This window comes from Notamacropus eugenii, chromosome 1, assembly GCF_028372415.1.
Source record: "Notamacropus eugenii isolate mMacEug1 chromosome 1, mMacEug1.pri_v2, whole genome shotgun sequence".
Lineage (NCBI taxonomy): Eukaryota > Metazoa > Chordata > Mammalia > Diprotodontia > Macropodidae > Notamacropus > Notamacropus eugenii.
Genome location: NC_092872.1, coordinates 154,714,306 through 154,739,561, shown reverse-complemented (window position 1 = coordinate 154,739,561; position 25,256 = coordinate 154,714,306). Strand labels below are relative to the sequence as shown.

Genomic DNA, 25,256 nt, shown 5'->3' with positions numbered 1-25,256 from the left:
GTTTAATATCATCCCATCATATTCAATTCACATCCATGCCCTCTGTCTAGATATACTCCTTCTGACTCCCCTAATAATGATAAAGTTCTTAGGAGTTACATGTATCATCTTCCCATGTAGGAATGTAAACAGTTTAATCTTCCTGAATGTCTTATGATTTCTCTTTCCTGTTTATCTTACAATACTTCCTTTGAGTCTCTTACTTGAAAGTTAAAATTTCTATTTGGTGCTGATCTTTTAATCAAGAATACTTGAAAGTCCTTTATTTCAGTGAATACCATTTTTTTCTTCCTGAAGGATTATACTCAGTTTTGCTGGGTTGAAGATTTTTGGTTGTAATCCTAGACCCTTTGCCTTCTGAAATATCATATTCCCAGCCCTCTGATCCTTTAATTTAGAAGCTGCTAAATCTTGTGTTTTCCTGGCTGTGATTCCACGACATTGAAATTGTTTCTTTCTGGTTGCTTACAATAGTTTCTCCTTGACCTAGGAGCTCTGAAATTTAGCAATAATATTCCTGGGTGTTTTCATTTTGGGATCTCTTTCAGGAGGTATTTGGTAGATTTTTAAAATTTCTATTTTACCCTCTGATTCTAGAATATAAGGTCGGTTTTCCTTAATAATTTCTTGAAAAATGGTGTCTAGGCTCTTTCTTTGATCATGTCTGTTAGGCAGTCTAATAATTCTTAATTTATCTGTCCTCAATCCATTTTCCAGATCAGTTGTTTTTCCAGTAAGATAATTCACATTTTCTTCTATTTTTTATTCTTTTGATTTTGTTTTTATCATTTCTTGATGCCTCCTGGAGTCATTAACTTCCATTTGTTCAATTCTAATTTTTTAAGAAATTATTTTTTTCAGTGATTTTTTTTGTACCTCCTTTTCCATTTGACAAGTTCTGCTTTCTAAGGAGTTCTTCTCTTCAGTGAATTTTTGTATATGTTTTTCCTTCTGGTCAGTTCTGCTTTTAAAGGAGTTTTTCTCTTTAGTATTTTTCGTGCATCTTTTAACAAGCTTTTGACTCATTTTTCATGATTTTCTTGCATCACTTTCATTTCTTTTCCTCTTCCTCTCTTATTCAGTTTTTAAAATATTTTTTAAGCTCTTTCAGGAATTCTTTTTGGACCTTAGATCAATTCACGTTTTTCTTTGAAGCTTGAGATGTAGCAGTTTGGACTTTGTTGTCTACTTCTGAATTTGTGTTTTGATTTTCCCTGTCATCATAGTAACTTTCTTTGGTCAGATTCTTTTTTGTTATTGTTTGCTCATTTCCTCAGCCTGTTTCTTGACTTTTAACTTTATAAAAGTCAAGTTGTGCTCTATATTCAGGGTGGAGGGGACACTGTTCCCAGATTTAGATTTTTCATGCTGCTGTTTTCAAAGCTAGCCCTTGGAGCCTGTAAATTTTCAATGCTTCCAAGATGGTATGATCTAGGAGAAGTGTGGTCACTGTTTTCCTGACCTGTGCTCTGATTTGTGAGCAATCACAGATACTCACCATAATGCAACAGAACCCTGTACCCAGTGTCAGCAAAGGGATCCCTGTATTCTCCTCCTGACAAGTTTTCCAACCACCTTATAGTCTGTGAGCTGGCAGCTCCAGAAGCCACTGCTGTTGATTCTTTTACTGACTTGTCAAGGCTCAGCATCACTGGCTTGCTGGGGCATTAAAATAGAATGGGCCAAATGGTAGAAGAAGCACAAAAATCCACTGAAGAGAAAAACTCAATTATTAGCAGAATGGACTAAATGGGGAAAAGATATAGAAAAATTCACTAAAGAGAACTCCTTAAAAAGCACAATTGGCCACATGGAAATGTGCCTGTGCTGGCACAGCCTACATTCCATATTCACCTTGGTGTGACAGTCTTTTCCTGACAAACTTCTAAGTTGTCTTGGGCTGGAAATTTGTTTCACTATGTCTTTTTATGGGTTTTTCCACTGCAGAATTCATTTTGAGCCATTATTTAAAGTTGTTTGGAGGGGAATTTGAAAGCGCTCAGGAGAGTCTCTACCTTGACTCTGCCATCTTGGCTCCAACCCCTACCCCCTCCCATTTGTGGTTTTCTAAATCATTATGTGACCTTCAGGGATTCATTTCTATATGACTGGAGTTCTAGATGGTCATATCTTAGAGTCAGAAAACATGAATCCAAATCTAGACACTACCTATTGTTCATAATTATTACAGATTCATGAATTCATGAACATTTGATCTTAATGAATCATACCTAAGGAGTTTTTATCCCTCCTACTAGATGGGAAGCAGGCATTGCTTTATTTATCTTTATACTTTCCATAAAGCCTAGCTCAAGATCATATAGATCTGCATGGAGTGTGAGTGAATAAAAGATATATGAAACTCTTAATTTTGGGTGGACTGGACTGAAAATGGGAGAGAGTTTTACACTTTGCTCAAGGATTCTTTGCCAAATACTGAAGTATAATCATGGCAATGTTATACAAAGTGGCGGAATAGGTAGAAGTAGGAGAAAATAAGACAATGTATGTCAGTTGGTACTATATTACTTCAGGTCAGTAGATCATGATTCTCCCCCCTCTCCCCACTATTTTGTAAACTTCCTATTTCTCTTCTGATGGAAGATCATTGTATGTATGGACTTAAGTCAGCAAGCACCAGCTCCTACTGGGGTCAGGGGAACAAAAGATGAGTCAGAAAAGCACTTAGTAATACTAGAGTGTATGCTTCCAAGCTCAGAAAACCTCCCTTGTATGGCATTTGAGAAAGCCCAAGACTGATTCCTGGCTTGATATCCTAAAAGGAAAGGAACCCATTGAGCCATGCGAAAGAATATCCACTGTGACAGCCAAGTGCCCTGCTAAGAATACTTCCATTGCTAAGCTCTGAGATCTCATGGATGCTAACCACAGACAAAGGCTTCAGTATCTCTCTGAAGGGATGTACAGGAAAATCAGACAGTATTTTGTATCCGACGTCTGTAGTCAGTCTTGCAGAACATGACAAACCAGTCTTGTCAGCTGACTACAGACTCTGTAGAAAGAGAGGATTAAGCTTCATGTGGGAGCCTTCCTTCCTGTTTCAGACATGAGGTACCACCAACATGGATAAGTGTGAAACCTTTCCAACTTTTGGGCTGTTTGGAAACTAGTGGTAAATACATTAAATTTGGCTTGATATAAATGGAAAAAATTCCTTATAATTAGAGCTAGTCAAAATTGGATTGGGTTACCTTGGGAGTTAGTAAGTCTACCTTTTCTAGAAGTTGTACAGGTGGATGTTCACTAGTCAGGTGTTAGAGTAGGTTCTTTTTCAGTTATCGGTTGGACTGTGTAACCTCTGAGCACTCTTCTACTCTGAGAGTCTGTTCACCCAGACCTATCATTTCTGTCTTCAGAATATAGTCTATATGTCCTATCCTTTCCATTACCTTTGTCACCACCATGATCCTAGTCATTTTTATTTCTTGCCTCTTTTACTGAAAAATGCCTCCTGTTTTTTCTACCTTTCATCCTGTTATGCTTCCATCCTACACACAAATCAGATCCTTCTTTCTTACATGCATGATTTTCAACCTTTGATCAAAGGTATTCAAAGTCCTTCTATGCCTACAATATAAAGATCATTTTTTCTCTCTTTTTTTTAAAGATCTGGGCTCACCTAATCTAGTTAATTTTATTTTTGACAATTTTGTAGCATCAAGTCAGCTCTGCAAACAAACCCCCATTTATTTCCATTTCTCTGCCTTTGCTTATGTTCTTCTCTCTCTACTTAGAATACTTTCTTCTTTGCTGGATTTGAAAGGTTGGTTAATTCCCACCAACCACTCAAAGTCTAGGTCAGGTCTCACTTTGTTCATGGAACTACCTCAGAGTAGTTCCTTATGGCACCTGTCTCTTGAGTAAGTGCTTCTGTCTGTAGAGGTAGCTAGGTGGTGAAGTGGATAATGCATTGAATCTGGAGTTCAAATCCAGCCTCAGATCCCTACCAACTTTGGTTTTGGACAAGTCATTTAATTTCTGTCTGCTTCAATTTCTTCAACTATAAAATAGGGATAGTAATAGCTTCTACCTCCCAGAGTTGTGTGAGGAGCAAATGAGATAATATTTGTAAAGTGCTTAGCACAAAAACTGGATATAGTGGGTACTTAATAAATACTTTTTTGTCTCCTTCCTTCTATCTCTCCTCACTACTCCTCCAGAAGAGGGTGGGGGGAGGGCAAACAGAGCCCATGGTTGGGGACTGGGTCTAGAATAAAGACTCAGAGCAGTGACCTATACCTCTCCTCCACATAGATCATCAAGACTTTAGAGGTAGAATCTTCTTACCCTTTTTGGTTCTCATTGTGACTCTTAGCAAGGAGCCTTCAGTAACAAAATCTTGTCGTATCATCTCATATTGTTGTTCAGCAAATTCCTGAATGAATGAAAAAACTTCAGGGGCTTTCTGTTTGCTAAAGCAAAGTGAAGTTGACCCTGTCCACAAAAAACTATTCTAATAGAGGAGACAATTATATAAAGCCTAGTGGTGGCCAGGAAAGAGTGTTTTGACTGGAAAATTACAGTGAGTGTATGTGGAGGGAAGGAGAGAGGAGAGAATAGGGAATAAGACTAGGGAATAGTTCCTTTTTTAATAGTATTTTCTCCCAATTACATATCAAGATAATTTTTAGCATTCATTTTTATAAGATTTTGAGTTCCAAATTGTTCTCTCTACATACCTCCCCTCTCCCTTCTTAAAATGGTAGGCAATTTGGTATAGGTTATACTTGTGCTATCATGTAAAACACATTTCCCTATTAGTCACAATTGTGAAAAGAGAAACAGATCAAAAGGAAAAAAAAACACTCAAAAAGAATAAAGTGAAAAAATATGCTTCAATCTGCATTTAGAGTCCTTCAGGTCTTTATCTGTCTGGGGATAGGCTTTTTCTTTGTGAGTCCTTTGTACTTGTCTTGGATCATTGTGTTGCTGAGAAGAAATGAGTCATTTATAGTTGATCATCACATAGTGTTGCTGATCCTGTATACAGTGTTTTCTTGGTTCTGCTCATTTCACTGTGTCAGTTGGTACAAGTCTTTCCAACTTTTTTGAAATTTGCCAATTCATAATTTCTTATTGCACAATAGTATTTCTTTGCATTTATATACTGCAGTTTGTTCAGCCATTCTCCAGTTGATGGATATCCCCTTGATTTCCAATTCTTTACCACCACAAAAAGAGCTGTTATAAATTTTTTTTTACAAATAGGTCCTTTTTCCTTTCTTAAAAAAAAAAAAACAAACCTTTGGGATATAGATCTATGGGTGATATTTCTGGATCAAAAGGTATGCACAGTTTTATAGACCTTTGGCATAGTTCCAAATTGCTCTCCAGAGTGGTTGGATCAGTTCACAAATCCACCAGTGGTACATTAGTGTTCTTACCAAATCCCCTCCAATATTTATTATTTTCCTTCTCGGTCATATAAACCAATTTCTTAGATGTGAGGTGGTACCTCAGAGTTATTTTAATTTGCATTTCTCTAGTTAATAGTGATTTAGTGCATTTTTTCTTGTGACTATTGATAGCTTTGATTTCTTTGAAAACTTGTCCGTTTATTTCCATTGACTATTTATCAACTGGGGAATGACTTGTATTCTTATAAATTTGACTCTGTTCTCTATATATTTGAGAAATGAGGCTTTTATCAGAGACCCTTGCTATAAAAATTGTTTCCCAGGTTTGCTTCTAATTTTGGTCACATTGGTTTTGTTTGTGCAAAACCTTTTTAACATAATCAAAATTATCCATTTTGTATCTCATAATACTCTCTTTTTTTGGTCCTAAATTCTTCCCTTTTCCATAGATCTGACAGGAAAACTATTCCTTGCTCTCCTAATTTGATTATAATATCATATATGTAAATCATATACCCATTTTGACCTAATCTTGGTATTTTACAGTTATTTTAAATGGAATTTCTCTTTTTGTCTCTTGCTGCTGTGCATTGTTGGTAATATATGGAAATGCTGGTGATTTATGGGGGCTTATTTTATATCCTAAGTACTAATTTGGCTGTATCCCACAAATTTTGGTTTGTTGCCTCATTGTTCTCATTCTCTTAAATGAAATTTATTGTTTCTATGATTTGTTATTTGGCTCACATATTCTAGAGGGTTATGTTATTTAATTTCCAATTAATTTTTAACCTATGTTTCCATGCCTTATATTAAATAAAATTTTTATTACACTATGGTTTGAAAAGGGTATATTTAAAACTTCTAATTTTATGCATTTGGTCATAAGGCTTTTATGCCCTAATACATGGTCAATTTTTGTAAAGATTCCATAAACAGTTGAGAAAAAGTTTACTCCTTCCTATTCTCATTCAGTTTCCTCCAGAGGTCTATTATATCTACCTTTTCAAAGATTCTTTTCTAAGATTCTATTCATTTTCCTGACTTCTTTCTTATTTATTTTTTGGTCAGATTTACCTAGCTCTTAGAATGGAGATTTGAGGTCCTCCACTAGTATAGTTTTACTGTTTCCTCCTGTAATTCATTTAACTTTTCCTTTAAAAATTTGGGTGCTATGTCATTTGATACATATATTTAGTATTGATATCACTTCATTGTCTATGATGCCTTTTAGCAAGGTGTAGTTTCTTTGCTGTCTTTTAACTAGATCTTTTTTTGTTTTGGCTTTGTCTGTGATCAAGAATATTACCCCTATTTTTTTTTTAATTTCAGCTGAAGCACAATAAATTCTGCTCCAGGCTCTTGTTTTAATACTGTGTATGTCTTTTTGTTTCAAGTATTTCTTGTAAGCAGCATCTTGTTGGATTTTGGTTTCTAATCCATTCTGTTTTGTGCTTCCATTTTATGGGCAAATTTATTCCATTCATGGTCACAGTTATGATTACTGTGCATTTTCATCCATTCTATTTTCTTCTATTTATCCTTCTCTCACTCTCCCCACCTCCCTCTCTCTCCCTTACCTCTCCTCCATTCCTCCCCCCTTTCTCCCACTCTCTCTCATTATCTTCTCCCTCAATAAAAGTTTGTTTTGTTTCTGATCACTGCCTCCCCTAGTCTACCCTTCCCCTTTTCTTATCCTCTTCCTCTTCTGTTTCCATGTTGCTCAAGATAGATTTCTATACCCAACTGAGGGTGTTTACATATTTTCCTCTTTGAACCAAATGAGTGTAAGCTTCAATCATTGCCTCCAATGTAAAAACTCTTCTTTCCATGCCTTATTTATGTGAAATTATTTTTTCAATTCTTCCTCTCCTTTTCCACTTCTCCTATGCCTCCTTCTTTTTAACCTATCTATATTTTTTAGATTATCCCAACATAATCAACTCACTCCCATGCCCTCTGGCCTTCTAACTGTCCTAATAAAGAAAAAATTCTTAGGAATTACATGTATCATTTACTCACATAGGATTGTAAACACTTTAACCTTATCAAATCCCTTATAATTTCTCTTTCATGTTTAACCTTTTTATTCTTCTCTCGAGTCTTGTATTTGAAAATCAAATTTTCTGTTCAGCAGTGGTCCTTTCATTAAGAATGCTTGAAAGTCCTTTTTAAAAAATATCCATTTTTTCCCTTGAAGGATTATGCTCAACTTTGCTTGGTATAGGTTATTCTTGTTTTAATACTAGCTCCTTTGTCTTTCAGATTATGATATTCCAAAATCTCTGTTCCTTTAACATAATAGCTGTTACATTTTGTGTGAGTCTGACTGTGGTTCTGCAGTATTTGAATGGTTTCTTTCTGACTGCTTAAAAGATTTTCTCTTCAACCTAGGAACTCTGGAATTTGGCTATAATATTCCTGGGAACTTTCATTTTGGGATCTCTTTCAGGATGTGATTGGTAGAGTCTTTCAATTTCTTCCTTGTCCCCCATTTTGCCCCCAGTTCTAGTATACTGGGGCAGTTTTCCTTCATTATTTCAGGAAATATTATGTCCAGGCTCTTTCTTTTATCATGGCTTTCAGGTAGTCCAATAATTTTTAAATTGTCACTCCTGGATCTATTTTCAGATCAGTTGCTTTTCCAAGGAGATATTTCACATTTTCTTCTATATTTTTTCATTATTTTGACTTTGTTTTTATCATTTTTTGATATTTCTTGAAGTCATTGGCTTCATCTTGCTCTATTCTAATATTTAAGGAATTATTTTCTTCAGTGAACTTTTCTACCTCCTTTTTCATTTGGCCAATTTTGCTTTTTTTAAAAATTTAATCAATTTATTTGTTTTCAGTTTTCAACAATGACTTCCATAAGTCTTAAATTTTCTCCCCCTCCCTTTCCCCTCCCTCCCCAAGGCTTGCAATCTTATATGAGTTCTACACATACATTCTTAGTAAACACATTTTCACATTAGTCATGTTGCATAGAAAAATTAAAACGAATGGGAGAAACCATGAGAAAGACCAGAACAAAGCATAACACAAGAGAAAATAGTTTGCTTCATTCTGTATTCCAGTTCCATAGTTCTTTTGAGGATGGCATTTTGCCTCAAGAGTCCTTTGGGAATGTTTTAGGTCCTTGCATCATTGTGAAGGGCTTAGTCTATCAGAAACAGTCCTTGCACACTGTGGCTATTACTGGTTCTACTCATTTCACTCATCATCAGTTCATATAAGTCTTTCCAGGTTTTTCTGAAATCTGACTGTTTGTTATTTCTTATAGCACAATAATATTCCATTACATTCATATACCACAACTTGTTCATCCACTTGATGGGAATTCCCTCAATTCCCAGTTCTTGGCCACCACAGAAAGAGCTGCTATAAATATTTTTGTACATGTGGGACCTTTTCTTATTTTTGTGATCTTTTTAGGATACAACCCTAGAAGTGATATTGCTGGGTCAAAGGATATGCACATTTTTGTAGCCCTTTGGGCATAGTTGCAAATTGTTCTCCAGAATGGTTGGATCAGCTCACAACTCCACCAGCAATGAATTAGTGTTTCAACTCTCCCATATCTTCTCCAATATTTATCATCTTCCTGTTTTGTCATGTTAGCCAATATGATAAGTGTAATGTGGTATTTCAGAGTTGTTTTGATCTGCATCTTTCTAATCAATAGTGATTTAGAGCATTTTTTCATATGATTGTAGATATCTTTAATTTCTCTGAAAACTGCTTATTCATATTCTTTGACCATTTATCAATTGGGGAATGACTTATATTCTTGTAAATTTGACTCAATTTTCTATATATTTTAGAAATGAGAACTTTATCACAGAAACTAGTTCTAAAAATTCTTTCCTAGTTTTCTGCTTCCCTCCTAATCTTGGTTGCATTGACTTTGTGGAAAAACTTTTCAATTTAATGTAATCAAAGTTATCCATTTTGCACTTCATAATGTTCTCCATCTCTTGTTCAGTCATACATTTCTCCATTCTCCATAAATCTGATAAATACACTACTTTTTGCTCCACTAATTTGTTTGTAGTATCAGTCTTTGTACTTAGATCATGTACCCATTTGGACTTTATTCTTGTATACAGTGTCAGACATTGATCTATGCCCAATTTCTGTTGCACTATCATCTAATTTTCCCAGCAGTTTTTGTCAAACAATGAGTTCTTATCCAAGAAGCTGGGGCCTTTGTGTTTATCAAATAGCAGGCTGCTATATTAATTGACTACTATGTCTTGAGTACCTATCCTATTCCAATGTTCTACCCTTCTATTTTTTAGCTAGTACCAAGTGGTTTTAATGATTGCTGCTTTACAATATAATTTGAGATCTGGTATGGCTAGGCCACCTTCCCTAGCATTTCTTTTTATTAATTCCCTTGGTATTCTGGACCTCTTGTTCTTCCAGATGAATTTTGATATTTTTCTGGCTCTAGAAAATAATTTTCTAGTAGTTTGATTATTTGGCACTGAATAAGTAAATTAATTTAGATAAAATTGTCAATTTTATTATGTTACCTCAGCCTACTGATGTTTTTCCAGTTATTTAGATCTGATTTTATCCAATTTTGCTTTTTAAGGAGTTCTTTTCTTCATTGAATTTTTGTGCCCCTTTTACCATTTTGCTAATCCTCCTTTTTAAGGTGTTTTTTTCTTCAGTACTTTTTTTGTCTCTTCCAAGCCATCATTTGTCTTTATGCAATTTTCTTTCATTGTTCTCATATATTTTCTCAATTTTCTCTCTATTGTTCAATTTTTAGCTTCTCCAGGAATTCTTGTTGTGCTTGTATCCAATTCACATCTTTTTAAAAAGATTTTACTTGTAGCTGTTTTGATATCATTGCCTCCTGAGTTTGTGTCTCCATCTTCCCCGTCATCATGGTAGCTATTTATGGAAAAATTCTTTTTTTTTTGTTAATTTTTCAACTATTTTTTTGACTTTGAAATTTATGTGAAAGTTGGCCTTTGTTCCTGGGGTGGGAGGTGGGAGTTGGGATGGGTATGTGGGGGCACTGTCTCAAGCTTTAGGTTTTTATACTATGATTTTCAGAGTTAATTTTGGAGATTTTGAAGTTTTCAGTACTTCTAGGGTTGTGTGATCTGGGGAGATATGTGGTTGCTGCTGTCCTGGTTTTCACTCTTGTTCTTATCCAGGAAGGGCCCCTGATCCTTTGCAGCTACAAGTGCTATGGCTTTTCTGGGACCCTGTTTCCTAAAGCTCCCTACCCTGGAACTGTGACCTGCAGGGGATATGGGCTACAGAGTCATCAAACAATTTAGGACAATTTAGAACAATTTAGTGCCCAGTCCTATGCCCAATGCTTGCACGGGGTCCTCTCTAATCTCTTTCTGATCAGTTGCCAGCTCCCTTTCCCATCTGTGACTTGAGAACTGCTGAAGCTGTTGTTGTTGTTGCTTCTTCCAAGTCCCACAGCTGGTGTTTTCAGCCATGCACTTGAGGTCAGCCCCCATCACAGTTTCACTATCCTCTCCTCCAGTCTTCTAAGTTGACTTGGAATGGGAAAATGTCAATTCTCCTCTTCACCTGTTAGTGCCTCCCTCCCAAAACTACCTTCTCTATATTTTCACTATGCTTATGTATGTGCATGCTGTCTCCTCTGATAAGAATATAAATTCCTTGAGGGCAGGAATGTTCCTTTTTTCTTTGCATTGTCACTACTTAGTGCAAATTTGATTGATATACCCAATTCCCAGGATTATAGTTAAGTTTAACTTCTTTTCCTAGGACCATAGTAAAACTTGAAACCTATCATATCTGTTAGGCAGAAACTCATGTCTCCCATCATTTTTATTTTTGTGTGTATTCTCCTGGAGATTTGTGTGCCATTATCAAACACTGTATTTAGCAATTTATTTAGTACTTAGTAAAATATTTAATAATTAAATACAGTGTTTAATAATGGCATACGAATCACCATTGGAGTATTAGAACATCTGTAATTAGATGGGAGCGGTCCTGTTTCTGTTCTCTGAAATTGAGAACCACACCTTAATTTTGAGTAAAGATATAATATTTAGTTCGGTGTAACTAGTTATATGGGTCATATCTAGATATATGCCAGCCAATAGTTGGAAACCAGCCTGTTGTTGTTAGGTACGCTTGTCTGAAAATGGGCCAATTAGCCTTGTCGAAATGCAGAAAAATACAAATGCACCAACTGAAATATTGATACTTTGAAAGCTGTTAATTCAGGTGAAGTCATTTGCCATTGCCATCAGCATGAAATAAGGCCACCCATCCCCTAGAAGGAATGCATGAGGTACTCTTATGTTAGGAACTTAGATTTGAGAAATTAGAATGCTCAGGAAGACAAAAGAATTAGTTCCCACTTGAGCAGGACCTGTTTACCCTACTTAACTGAATAAACAGACCAAATGGTCGAAAGCCATCTAAAATGTTTCTCCACATTTAAGGAAGACATCCACACAAACAGGTATCTGTTTCTGAAGTTGAGTAATTTAATATCAGTCCATTAAGCAATGTGACTGATTGTTAACAGACTTACAAGGTACATATCAAAATGGCCATTGTCCTGTTCAGAGTATTTAGCTTAGAAAACTGCACGATAATTTTGCATTGCATAGAACATTAATGGAACTCTTTTTTTGGAGGGAGTTTGGCACATTCTTTTGCATTTCCACAGTTACAGAAAATCTTTGTACTTGGAGGGTGTCTTTTTAGAGGCAGCCAAAAGTCCCTTGACTTCCAGTCTGTTGAATGAGATGGGTTATCACCTACGTGATCCTACTTCCTCCTAAGTATACCTTCAACCTGGCCCTTTGCTATTAAAAAATAAACTGTATTGTGACTAAAATGAAGGAAGAACAGTTTTCTTGCATGCTTTGTGAACTAGCTGAGAAGACATTTTGAAAAAACGAGTTCTAAAGATGCTTTGCACAATAGTAGTATTACTGAAACGACATATGACTAATTTGAATAAATTTGAATAAATCACTTATTTGGATGCACAACTTTGGTTATACTTACACCAAAGATGTTCTTAATTTCATAGTCTCATACATATATGCACATTATGCATCTATCAATTTATATATGTTATATATGTATATATTATATATGTATATTATGTAGACCTTTTTGAAACTTGTGTGGAAGATATTGGCAAAAACTATTAATACACCAGGCCAAAACCATTACACATTTGCAACACTTCCCACTCTTTATTATATCCCAATTTAATAAAATGCCTTTTGGCTTCCATTTGGGTTTCAACAACCTTTCAGTATTTAATAGGTCAACAATTATAATCATATGTTGACTTTGCAATATACAACTTTAATGATGTGTTAATATATAGCAACCTTTGGATAGGACTTCCAAAGATGTTGTTTCGTAACTGACAACTGGCATGTTCAAACTAACCTCAGAGAATAGGAAGCTAAAAGCTTGAGATGCAGCATTCCCAGAAGAATTGTTGAGGATACGATTGGCACTTGTATGATGAAGAAGGGAACATCCAGAACTCTCTAAAACTTCTCAGTAAGTTTAGACATATTGGCACAAAAGTTTTAAAGTGATTTTTGAAATATATGTGTTGATTTATAAACTCAGAAGGAGCCCTATCCTGGAGAGGAGTTCACTGTATAACTCCTAGAAGAAATGAGATATAGGTGAAATACTATAAAGACCTAGGGACCAAGGAAGCAAAAGTCTTATCTTGCATCTTTACTTATAGAAGTATTCATCTTGGAAGGAATCAAAGATAAAGTGAAGGTATGAAAGAATGAAAAGTGATACTTCAGAAAAGAGGGGGGAGAATTTTGAAAAAAAAATAAGCAGAAAAGTATTGGAGAAATTAGGAAATGTTCTCATTCATTTCTTGAAGTCAGAAATTGTGCCTGTGTGTGCTTCAGTCAGTTGGGTTGGATTTTATGTAACTATAAAACCATGTGAAATATGGGAGCTGTCTACTGGTTATTTTTGATTTTTGAGTCAGGGAGGCTGTCATGGTCCAATTCAGTTACCTTTCTCTAAAAATTCTGGTGCAAGTAAAATAAAAACAAATTTTAGTAGTTTTTTCCCTTTTCTGGGCCATTTTAATTTTACTCTCAGAAAGAATACTAGACATGGAAGCAATTTTTTTCTGTCTGAGACAAACATACTTTTCTAAGAGAGTCTCCATTGTTTGCTGGATATTTTAAATGGTATCCCTATGACATACTATATTTTTGAGGTGGTTTTCAAAGTTGAGAGTGCTTCCAAATTCTTAATGCCGTGAGGGTGTCTTGAGAGTGATTTGTGGTAAACCTAATTCCTATAATTGCCTTCTATTGTTTCTTGGAAAACAGGAATGAAGCATCCTTTGTAAAAGATATACCAAGTTAGAACATGCATTCTTATCTTGGTTTGTCCTTTTGCTTTTAGCATCCTTACTTAAAAAAAAAAAGGAAAAGAAATATTTCAGAAAGGATGGTGTCTTATAGATAGAATTTTTATTCTGGAAACACATTCCTAAGAGCAAATCCCATGGGCACCATGATAGGTTTTAAAAGTCTCCTTAAACCACAAACATTTCTCCATCTCTTGAATCAAGCATTCCCTTGTACCAGAAATGAAAGCATATGATGAGCGAACAGACACGAAGTTCTTGTGGCAACTCTTCAAGAAACACCTGCTTCTATTAGCCTGGGTCCACTTCAGTTAGGAGTTTGGAAAGCAATAAACAGATGTATTTTTCATTATAATAAAGTGGGCCTCAAAAGCTCGTCGACCAAATATGTGTCAAATAAAGATGAATAAAATTGTTGAATAAAGAATGCATTTTATATATAGTGCAAACATCTTTTAGCAGAAACTTTCAGTACCCTGAAAAATACTTTGAATAGTATAAATTTTTAGTGGGAAACTGATAAACCAATCACAGTTTAAATATATTCAAGGCAAACTAATTTTTTGACATCTTGTATTTCACTTATGTAATCTACCCCTAGAGCTCCACCATAAGGTTTGGAATGGAGTGAAGGGAAAGGGATGGGGCTTGTTGCTGGCACATTATCTTCCCAGGTCTCAGATTATTTTCCCTAAACTCTTGAGGGATTTGGGGATCTTGACCTGAAGGAAAATTACCAAGACTGTCAGTGCCATTGATGTTGACCTTGAGTTCCAAGCTTGCTCCCACCTTTGGAAAAAGAAGCTGCTTGGTAAGAGAGGAAGAAGGCCAGCTGTTAAAGCATAGTCGTCTTTTGCTTACAGTGTTCCTGGAAATCTTGCCCCTACAGAGAGAATGATGAGCTCTGATAAATAAATTGATGTCTTGAGAAGCAAAATTTTCCTGGGATTAGAGGAGTTTTCAAGTGGAAATGGAATACTGCAGTGACCCATACACCATGCCACACATTATGTAAGGTTAAGAAATTTCTCCTTGAAGTTGTGATAGATATGCTTCAAAGGTCTGGGAATTTTCCTGGTTTAAACACCATTGAAAACCTGTGGAACATAATCAAGGCTTAACTTGGAAAAAAATGACTGCTAATCAAAATATCTAATGAGATAAAAGTGTAGATTTGTAATGCATTAAAGAGTGTGCTAAAATCTTGTGAACTCAGTGACAAGTCATATAAAATAAATGAACACAGGAAAAGGGTGCTATGTGACTAATTAGAGTTTTAAAATATGTTAAAAGTTGTAAGATTAATGTTTAAATCAGCAAATTTAGTTATTTTACTTTGTTCTAGTTAATTTTCACCTCACCCTATCTGCTCCATTTACCTCTTTGCTTGCCCCATTCCTTAACAGAGATATAGACAAAAGGAAAGTAGGTCCTACTGTTCCTCAACCAAGAAGAGAGAGATCTTCTAGAATAGCTGTGTAAAAGAAAGGAGGTTGGACTGGGAGTCAGGATGCTCAGGCTCATACCTTGACTCTGCCACTTACTAGATATGTAACCATGAGTAGGCCGTCGAACTTTACTTCTCTTTTCTACAATTTTCTCATTTGTCAAATTGAGGGACTTGGACTAGATTCAGTTCAAGTCATCAAAAGCAGGTTCTGCCCTTCTGGGGCTTACATTTTACTAGAGGATACGACATTTAAACAGATAAATACTATATAATTTCTGTGCAGTTTAAAAGCACTTAGAATATTGAGAAATCAGGGAAGACTTCCCATAGGAAGTGGCATGTGAGTTGAGTTGGATTCCAAAGGCAACTAAGGATTCCAAGAGTTGGAGGTCAGGAGGAAAAGCTTTCAGTATAGCCTGTACAAAATAGAGTTTGGGGAACGGCAAATAGGTAAGTATGGCTGAAATGTGCTAGAGTAATATGAAACAAATCTGAAAAGATAAGACTGGAGTCAGATTGTGAAGGGTTTATATACAGAGGGAGGAGTAAAATACATATATATACACACACATATACATGTGTGCATATGTATGTATATATGAAATTCCAAAGGCAATAGGGAAATATTGAAGGTTCTTGAGGTTCTTGAAGATTCCTCCATTCGGAGGATGGATTATAGAGGGGAGGGACTGTAAGCAAAGAGTCCAGTTAGGAGACCACTATAATAGCCTAGGTGGGAGATGATGGGAACACTAATGAACATGGTGTACTTGTGACGGGTGAGAAGGGAGAAGATGCAAAAGATGGGGAGGCTGGACTAGGTGACTGGATAGGACAGGAGATTGAAGGAATAAAAGATGACTTAGAGGTTGTGAATGAACGTGAATGACAAAGTACAGTGGTAAGCCAAATGGACAATGAAATGTCCAAACGAACCTGTTTGACAATCAATGCCTACCTGCACTCATTCTTCAATGGCTACCATAATCCCCCACCCCCATACACTTCCTATACCAGTGATTCAGAACACCCAGCTATTATTCAAACCACATTCTCTGTCTCCCCTCTGCCCAGTCTCTTATTCTCATTCCTCTCAACTGAACTCCTCCCTACACTGCTCCTGTCTTAGTCATCCACTTCTTTCACCATGCTCTATGAAATGCTTACTTCATAGAACACAAATTTGCTTTCATCTTAAATCTTTTTAAAAAATTGTATTAATTTTAAACTTATGGACTAAGACAAGCATTTTCATAATATAGTATAATAAAAAAGATGATTGTACATGAAACTACAAATTGATTTTGTACAGCTTGTTATTCCTTTTAAATATATAATAAAGTTTTCATGTGCATTTTCCCTCTTTTTTCTCCTCCCACCCTAGAGATAGCTACCATGAGATACAAATATATGTATGTATGTGTGTATGTGTATGTGTGTGTGTGAGTAAAACCATCCCAATCATCCCATACATATTTCTATTTATCACTTCTTTCTCTGGATACAGAAGAATCTTTTTCTTTCCCGTTCCTCCCATTTTTCTGGCTCTCATTGAGATCTGGCTCCTTTCTTATAACACTCCCTTCCATTCCTCACTTTCCAGTGTGGGCTATACTTTCACTCCTTTCCCTTGGACTCACTAGTTGAACCGTGGGAGTTGGAATATTTCTTGAACTGTATTGTCACTTCTGGATTCTCCCTTGGCCATCATCATTTAGTAACGTTTTCTCCTTTGAAGTTTACTCATTCCATATCCACCATCCATTCCAAAGCAAAGTAGTTGTTGTCTGTTGATGTCCAGGATGCTCCCCTTCTTTCCTCAATGAGTTCAGTGTCTGGCTCACAGACTTCCCTCCTCAACTCTTGCCCTCATTCTAGGGGACTTCAGTATATTTATTGATGCTTCCTTAAACACTATAACCTCACAGATCTTCAGCTCATTCATTTCCCATGAGCTACTCCTCCACCCCACCTTAGCCACACACAAAGATGGTCATACCCTTGATCTTGCCATGACCCACAATTACATAACCTGTATGTTCATGAACTCTGAAATTCCTTTATCTGATCACAATCTATTGTCATTTTACCTCTCCCTCTGCCTTGCAACCTTGCTCTTCATCAAACACATGACCACTAGTCCCTCTACCTCAGTTTTTTGCAGATTCTCACCCCTGCACTAGCCACACACTCCTTTCCTCATTTTTATACCATTGGTAAGGCCATTCAACTCTATGCTGTCTTCTTCTCTTGAGACCCTTGTGTCCATATCTTTTTGCCAAGTTTCAGCCCTTCAGCTGCCTTTCCTACCACACAGGTGTTGATGATAAAATTGGTGAAAGTCATCCAAACAATTTTATGTTATATAACTTCAACTGGGCATTCACTGTTACAAGGCAATCTTTTTACACCCCCATAATTAATTTGCTATGCCACTCACCACAAGGACTCTTTCAAACCTCTTCATTCCTCCTCAAACTTTCAGTGGCTCCCCCTGCTCCCACTCTGTCAGCAGTTTTGTCTTCTGTTTTACTTCATGTCACAACACCTAGAGGCCTTCTGATACTATCGTCTCCACCTCTGCCTCATAACATGAAGTGACCCATTTTCTTGCCAAGATAAAAACCCTTAATCTGATTTTATCCAGTCTTCTCCAGCAAATTGCCTTCTCTGTCATCCCTACTCAGTATTTATATTCATTATCTTCCTGTCCGCTGGCTGCTTCCATCTTGCCTACAAACATGCCTATACCTTCCCCTATCCTTAAAAAGCCCTTTCTTATGCCATCTTTCCCTCCTGAAAATCATCCCCTATTTCTCTTTTGTGGCTAAGTTCCTTGAGAAAGCTTTCTATGAGACTTTTGGGACACCTTGTATAGGTTTGGGAGTTATTCACAAAGAGATAATGGAACCCATAGGAGCTGATGGATGAGATAATCAAGAGAAGAAAAAGCCGAGTTTAGAATCTTAGGGCCCACTCAAGCCTTACAAGGAAGAGAGGGATGAAAATTCATTAAAGGAGATTGAGATATTGAATATAAATTATTGAGTAGGGATGATAGAGAAGGCAATTTGCTGGAGAGGATTGGATAAAATCAGATCATTTGTGCAATGTCATGAAAGCTCAGGGAGGGAAAAGTATCCAGGAGAAGTGAGGGGTGAATGAATGAATGAATGAATGCATGAATGAAAAAGCATTTAGTAAATGCTTACTCTGGACAAAGCACTGTGCTAAATATTGGAGACGTGGTTACAAAATCAAGGTCATTCTAATAGGGAGAGACAGAGATATCAAAGGTGGCAAAGAAATCAAGAATGAAAATTGGAAAAAGATCTTTAAAGAGATTGTCAGTAACCTTGGAGAGAAGTGCTTCAGTTGAGTGGTAGTTCTGGAAGCCAGTGGGTTAAGAAAGTGGAAGCAATTATTGTAAATTGTTGTGGAAGACTTTTTTTTCCTTAAAGATAATCTCTAAGCTTTCTTGTAGCTCTGCCATTGTATGAATCTAATATGAATCATTTAGATTTGTGAAAAAATTATGATAATCATAGTTGATGCTTATGCCCTATAGTTTTACAAAGTGAGGGAGGTAGCTCAAGTATTATTTCACTAATTTTATTGGTGAAGAAACAGTTTTACAGAAGTTGAGTGATTTGCCCACAGGCACAAAGTTATTAAGTGGAAAGGTTAGTGCTCAGTCTTTTATTCCAAATTCTGTGATCTTGACATAACATCATGCCACCTCTCCACCTGTGATGCTAGGGATTTTCTGAAAATTACAGTAATTAAAAGTATGTTGAGATAGGGTAATTTCTATGTAATCATGGTACCTGTTATTCTGTAAATGTAGCTTTGTTGCTAGTTTGGAAAATACCACTGTTGCTTACCAATGCCCCCCTCTCCCTGATCAACAGTACCATCTTGTAACCAAGCAAAATAGAAAATCCCAGATGACCATACCTGGCAGTGTATGTAGTGTAATATATCTGGAATCTACCACTCTTTCACAGGGCAAGGAAGTATGTTTCACCATCAGTCTTCTGAAACCAAGGTCAGCCCTTATATTTAATTTAATTCTAATGTCTTTTAATGTTTAATTGTTTAAATTGTGCATATTCTCAGTCCTAATGCCTGTTATTTTTATGCATGTAATTAAGACACTTTTTTTAGGAACTGTTGAAAGTAAGAGATGACTTTACTTATGAGTTTTTAGTCAGAACTGAAACCACTCAGAAAGATAAACCCAAACAGCTTGAGGCAGGAAAGCTTAGTTTGACTCTAGTAATGCCTTCCTGTAGATACAACGAATTAGGACTCGTCACTGATTATTATCTTTGAATTTTTATTGGCTTCATGTCAACACAGATGAACAATTACCCTTTATTTCTCATGTAAGAGTTTTCCTAATCTTTATAAATACTTTTTTAAAATTATTTTTTTTCAAATCAGCAAAAAAAAAAAAAAAAGCCTTCTCTCAATTGAGAAAGTAAAAAAAAAAATCCTGTTACAAACTTGGATAGTTAAGAAATTTCCCCATTGGCTCTACCTAATCCAGTCCCCTTTCTCTCCCCCTTCCCATGTCTCCTACTTCACTGACATTACTTCATGTCTCTATGGGCGGGGGAGGGGGGGTGTAGCATGTAGCATGTTTAATCAGTAGACTTCTGAAATGATGATTGCTTATGACGCTCATTAAATTCTCTAAATCTTTCAAAGTTGTCTTTTTAAGAAATACATTTTTATTTGTTTTGTTAAATATTTTCCAATTACATTAAACATTTTTAATAATCATTTAAAAAAAAATTTGTCTTCCAAACTCTCCCTCCCTCCTGCTCCTCCCCCAGTACTTGAGAAGGAAAGCAGTATGGATATCTATTATATGTATGACGTCATGCAAAACATATTTCCATATTAGCCATGTTGCGAAAGGCAACACATATGCACAAAACCCCCAAGAAAATAAAGAAAGTGAAAAAAGTATGCTTTAGTCTGCACTCAGAGCTCATCAGTCTCTCTCTGGAGGTGGATAGCATTTTTCATCATGGACCCTTTGGAATTGTCTTGACCAGAGTGGCTAAGTCTTTCACAGTGGATCATGATTACAATATTACTGTTATTGCATCCAATGTTTTCCTGGCTCTGATCACTTTGTGTCAGTTCATGGAAGACTTTCCAGGTTTTTCCAAAATTATCCTGCTAGTCATTTCTTTTAACGCAATGGTTTTCCATCACAAGGGGTATATGCGATGTTCAGGGAGGACTAGCATCTCTGGTGTGAGGGTTTGTTGAGCCCAGTTCAGGGTTATGCATCCATCTTTGGTGTGCACTTTCACCCAAATCCCACCTGGGCCTCCAAGTAGCTGTAGCATATGAAGCTGCCACACCTTGGTAACCAGCAGACAGGCTAACCCAGGTTGAGGGTTAACTGACAGACCTAAAACCTGTTGGTGAGTTGGGGGATGTCTTCCACAACCATGTAAACACTTCTCTGGTGGAATGGGCAGATGAGAACAATTTCTTCCAGAGCCACGAAAGCTGGAATCAGGTGCTGTGAAGTGCTTAGAGCTTGTTTAGGCACTGAAGATGCTAAAGTCACCCACTGCATCCTGGGCCATCGCCAATAATTTTGACTCCAGTCCTGCAATGGACTCTAACGGCTCAGGAAGAGAGAATGAGGCTGATGATTTTGCACAGCTCTGCCTCACTTAAATCCAATTCATGAGCAAGTCAGGACATCACCCTGTGATGTCATCGGTCCTCTTTGGAAACAAAGCATAAGCAACAACATTCCATTCAACCATAGTAGCTTTTTATGGTCAGTTCTTTTTATTTTTGTTTGCTCATTTTCCTAGCCTATTTCTTGACTTTGAACTTTGAAGATGAAGTTGAGTTCTGTTTCCATCACTTGTTTGGGGAGGGGGGGTAGGGAGAATGTCTCAAGTTTCAGCCTTTTTTTTTTTTTTTTTGCATTAATGATTTCAGAGCTAATTCTGGGGTTTTGGAAACTTTCAGTGTTTCCAAGGTGGTGTGATTTGAGGGAGAGGTAAGTTTACTACTCTCCCAGCCTCTGCTCTGGTTTGTGAGTGACTACTGTCCTGATCTGTGCTCTGGTTCCTGCCCAGGAAATGTTCCTGATCCCTTGAGATTGCAATCAGTACTGCTCCTTCAGGGTCCCTGTGATATTGTCAGAAGTGATATTGTCCTCCTGGGTCCTTGCTCCTCTGTGACTGAAATTATGCCTCTACACCTTTGAACAGTGATCCTGAAATATTAGAAATGGAGTTGCCAAATGGCATCCAGTCCTGTGTCCAGTGCTATCTCTAGAGTCCCTTGTAATTTCTTTCTGATAGTTGCCAGGTCTGTTTACTGTCTCTGGCTTGAGGGGTCCTTCAGCTACTTACTGCTGTGTCTATTGCCAACATCTCATCTCAGCCAAAAGTGTTGCATCTCTGTGGGCTCCAGGCCAGCTTTCACTGCTGTCACACAGATCTCTCTCTTTCCAACCTCCTAATTGTCTTGGGCTAAAAGAATGTTTCACTTTGACCTTTCATCAGATCTTCCACTTCTGAATTCAATTAGAGGTGTTATTTTAAAGTTGTTTGGAGGGGATGCTGGGAGAGCTCAGTTGAGTGTTTCCTCTACTTGGCCATTTTGGCTCAGCCCCTGGAAGTCCTCCAAAGTTGTTTTTTTGTCTTCACACTGTTGTTGTTACACAAATTATTCTCCTTACTTCACTCCATGTCAGTTGACCAGTATGTTCCCAAGTTTCTCTGTAGCTATTCCTGTTATCATTTCTTCATGTCTTCCACTAATGCTAGTTGAATTTTGCTCCAGTTCTATTTTAATTTGAGGCTTGGCTTATAGATATTTTGAAATCATTTTCATCTTCTGGGTTTGTGTCTTAAACCTCTCTGTCACCACAATAGCTTTTCATTGTGGGGTTATTTATTTATTTAGAATGCTCATTCTTCCACCCTACGTTCTGATTTTATATCACCAAGGCAATATTCACAGCACCAGCAGCCATTATGAATATTCCAGCGTAGTTCTGAATCGCAAAGTATAACAGACTCTCCATATAGAAGGCAGAAGAAAAACATTTATTCAGACACTAGAAAGCCAAATCCCAATACCAGAAAACCAAATCCATCATAACAACAAAGAAATCCATCATAGTAGCCAAGAAGTCTATACATATTATCAGACCTTCCCACAAAGAGACTCCCTTAAGCAAAATGCCCTTCTCTCATTCACAGCCAGGTGCCTGCTTCCTCTGTCCTTCCCAGCTCTGACTATCTGATCAACTTCCTCTCAGCTCTGCCTCTTCCTATTCCACCCCTTCTTGTTCCATTCGGCAAGCTCCTCCTACCCCATCTGACTCAGGTTTCCATGTGATTTAAGCAGGTCACATAAGCCTATTAATAGATGGGAAAGATCTTCAAATTAAGCAAAAAATACATTAACATTACAATGTTAGAACTGGGTTCTGTGGCGTTTCTGGAGAGAATGTCTTGGTTAATCTTGATGCTGCTTTGGCCATTAAATATTGTGTTATTATTCTAAGATCTCTGGGATAATTTAGGCTTGGAACCTGGAGGATTTCAGTGTTCCCATTCCCAAACTGATCTGATTAAGGGCAAAGTCTGATCATTTCCCCCTTGATCTGAGCACTTCCACCTCCTAAGCTGTGTTTGGTTCTGAGCAGTAGCTCTGTGGGCTTGCTCCATTTGGAATTTCTGTAGACTCCTACTGGGCTCACTCACTGTCAGCTAGCTGTACATTTCTGCCCAGTCAGAATGATACAGCTGTAAGGTTTCTTCTGGTCTGGAATTCATGCCCTGGTTATTCTAGATTGAACTAGAAGCTGGAAATGAGACCTCACTCTGTCTGAGTTGCACAATTGATGCTTGTGTCTGAATTTTTTATTCTTAATCAGTACATAGCCTAGTATTTGTGCCTATTTCTTACCCTGGAGTGCCACTCCTAGGTAAGATCTCTTCTTCATTCTGCCCTGGATCTCTAACCTGGAACTGGAGAGGGACAGACATGCCAATTGGCACCTGTCCCTGCAGTCTTTCCAAGCTTAGTGCCCTCTGTGTTATCTGGGACTTCCTCTTGCCCTGGTATACAGCCTGTCCCTGGAATATTCTGTGTGGTGTGCTCCTGGTCAGATCCCAACCCCATTGTGCCTGGACATCTTGGTGTTCCTATCCCAATCTCAGTTAGAAAATATGACTCACTGTGTTCCTAATCAGGATCTATATCTATTTGGAGGATTTTTGGGGGGATGGGAGGGGAAGTAGGGAAGGACCTCACTGTACTTCCTGCAAGTCCATCACCTTGGGTCTCCCTTCTTAGATTATAAATTTTTGTGAGTGAGAGCATGTTTCATATTTATTTTATAGTTGATACACTATAGTATTTGGTGCTTGATAAATAGTATATCAAGATACCACTTAACACTTTCACTAAAATCCTTCTCTGATGCTTATATTGATCAATTGAGATAATATTTATACAAGAGCTTAGCACTGTGCCTCACACATAGTAGGCACTATACAAATACTTCTTCCTCTCCTTTTATTTCCTTCTCTGTTGTGGTGGGGAGGTGAGTTTAGGTTTGCGATGGCTATGCCAGTGGAATGAAAGTTCTGGAAGTTTCTGTGAAACTGGGTGGGCTTTAAGTATGAGCCTAGCAATAGACTATGGGACTTCCTCTGAGAATGTAGACTAAGAATGTAATTTCTTTTCCAATCAATTTTTTGGGGGAGTATGTGGTTATGGCAGCTCTTGAGAAGGATTAAAAATGCACCCCTGAGTCCTGCCTGGCTCTCTTTTACTTCTGTGTAATGGTGACAGGTATTCAAAGATCAAAGTTTTTAGGCCATCTACTAATATTAATTGAATTATTTGTATTCCTAATGTATGAAAGCTATCTGACAATTAATGCACTGACACATTAGTCATGGAAGAACTCAATCATTTCCATCAGAAGTTCAGCCTAAGTAAGAGTCATCATGAGGGGGATGAAAAAGATAGCAAACAATATTTAATCATCTTGAAGGGCAGAGAGATATAGTAGCTAAGGGTGACAAGAGTTTAGAGTAAAATCTCATTTACAAAACATTTTTCTTTTTTGTCAATTAGTCATTTCTGACTTTTTGGGACCCCATTTGGAGTTTTCTTGGCAAAGGTACTGGGGTGGTTTGTTGTTTCCTTCAGCTCATTTTACAGATGAGGAAACTGAGGCAAATGGGGTTAAATGGCTTGCCCAGGGTCACACAGCTAGTAAGTATCACAGTTCAAATTTGAACACAGTTTCTCCTGACTCAAGGGCCAGTACGCTATCCACTACACCATCTAGCTTCCTCAACAAAACACTGTACAGGATAAAAAAGCTTTACAGCAAGACTGCAGTCATAAACCAGCAAAAAATATTTGAGGAGAAAATGAGCTTATGGAGAGTTGGTCATAAATTATACAGCTAAGCTAGGTCTTTTGAGGGAGCACTTGTAGATAGAATTAGGGGCAAAATTAAAACATGAAATGAAACAACTGTCAATCTTTTGTTTTTAAACAGTGATCTATTCTTATTGGCAGCAAGCATAGGAACCACCATATTTGGAACTTACTACCCTTTTATCACATATGAGGTGGTAATAGCCATTTAAGGTAAATAACAGGTAAACAACATTTAAGATGATAAAGTCCAGTCATTTAAACAGACCTAGACTACTTGCCTCATTGTGAGATCTGGACTATGGGGTCCTTAGGATAAAGTCTGACTGCTGGTCTAGGATCTGCATCATGATGTGAAATGGGGGTGGGGGGGAGAGGAGCAGTCCTACCACTTGAGAGCATGCACAGTCATTCTGTGTTTCCAAAGTTTATATGGACTACCGTGTATATTTCCCAGCTTGTGACATATATTTGGATCAGAAGTCCCCCAAAATTGTTCATCAATATGTGTATCTTTGACAAGATGGATAATGAATGAGCTATACCCAGAAATAAATATGAAGAGGTCTTCAGGCTGGAT

General features: G+C 37.2%; 1 long non-coding RNA gene across 10 annotated transcripts in view; it reads left to right on the top strand.

Moving 5' to 3' along the window:
* The window catches only part of LOC140509260 (uncharacterized), a 263,848-nt gene that overhangs the window by 101,072 nt on the left and 137,520 nt on the right, over positions 1–25,256 (top strand). Inside the window, exon 6 of one of the 10 annotated variants that reach the window (XR_011968633.1) lies at positions 19,228–21,125. The exons of the other annotated variants lie outside the window; for them this stretch is intronic. This is a non-coding gene — a long non-coding RNA (uncharacterized lncRNA). Of the gene's footprint in view, positions 1–19,227; positions 21,126–25,256 lie in introns of those variants that run through there. 10 annotated transcript variants of the gene reach the window in all.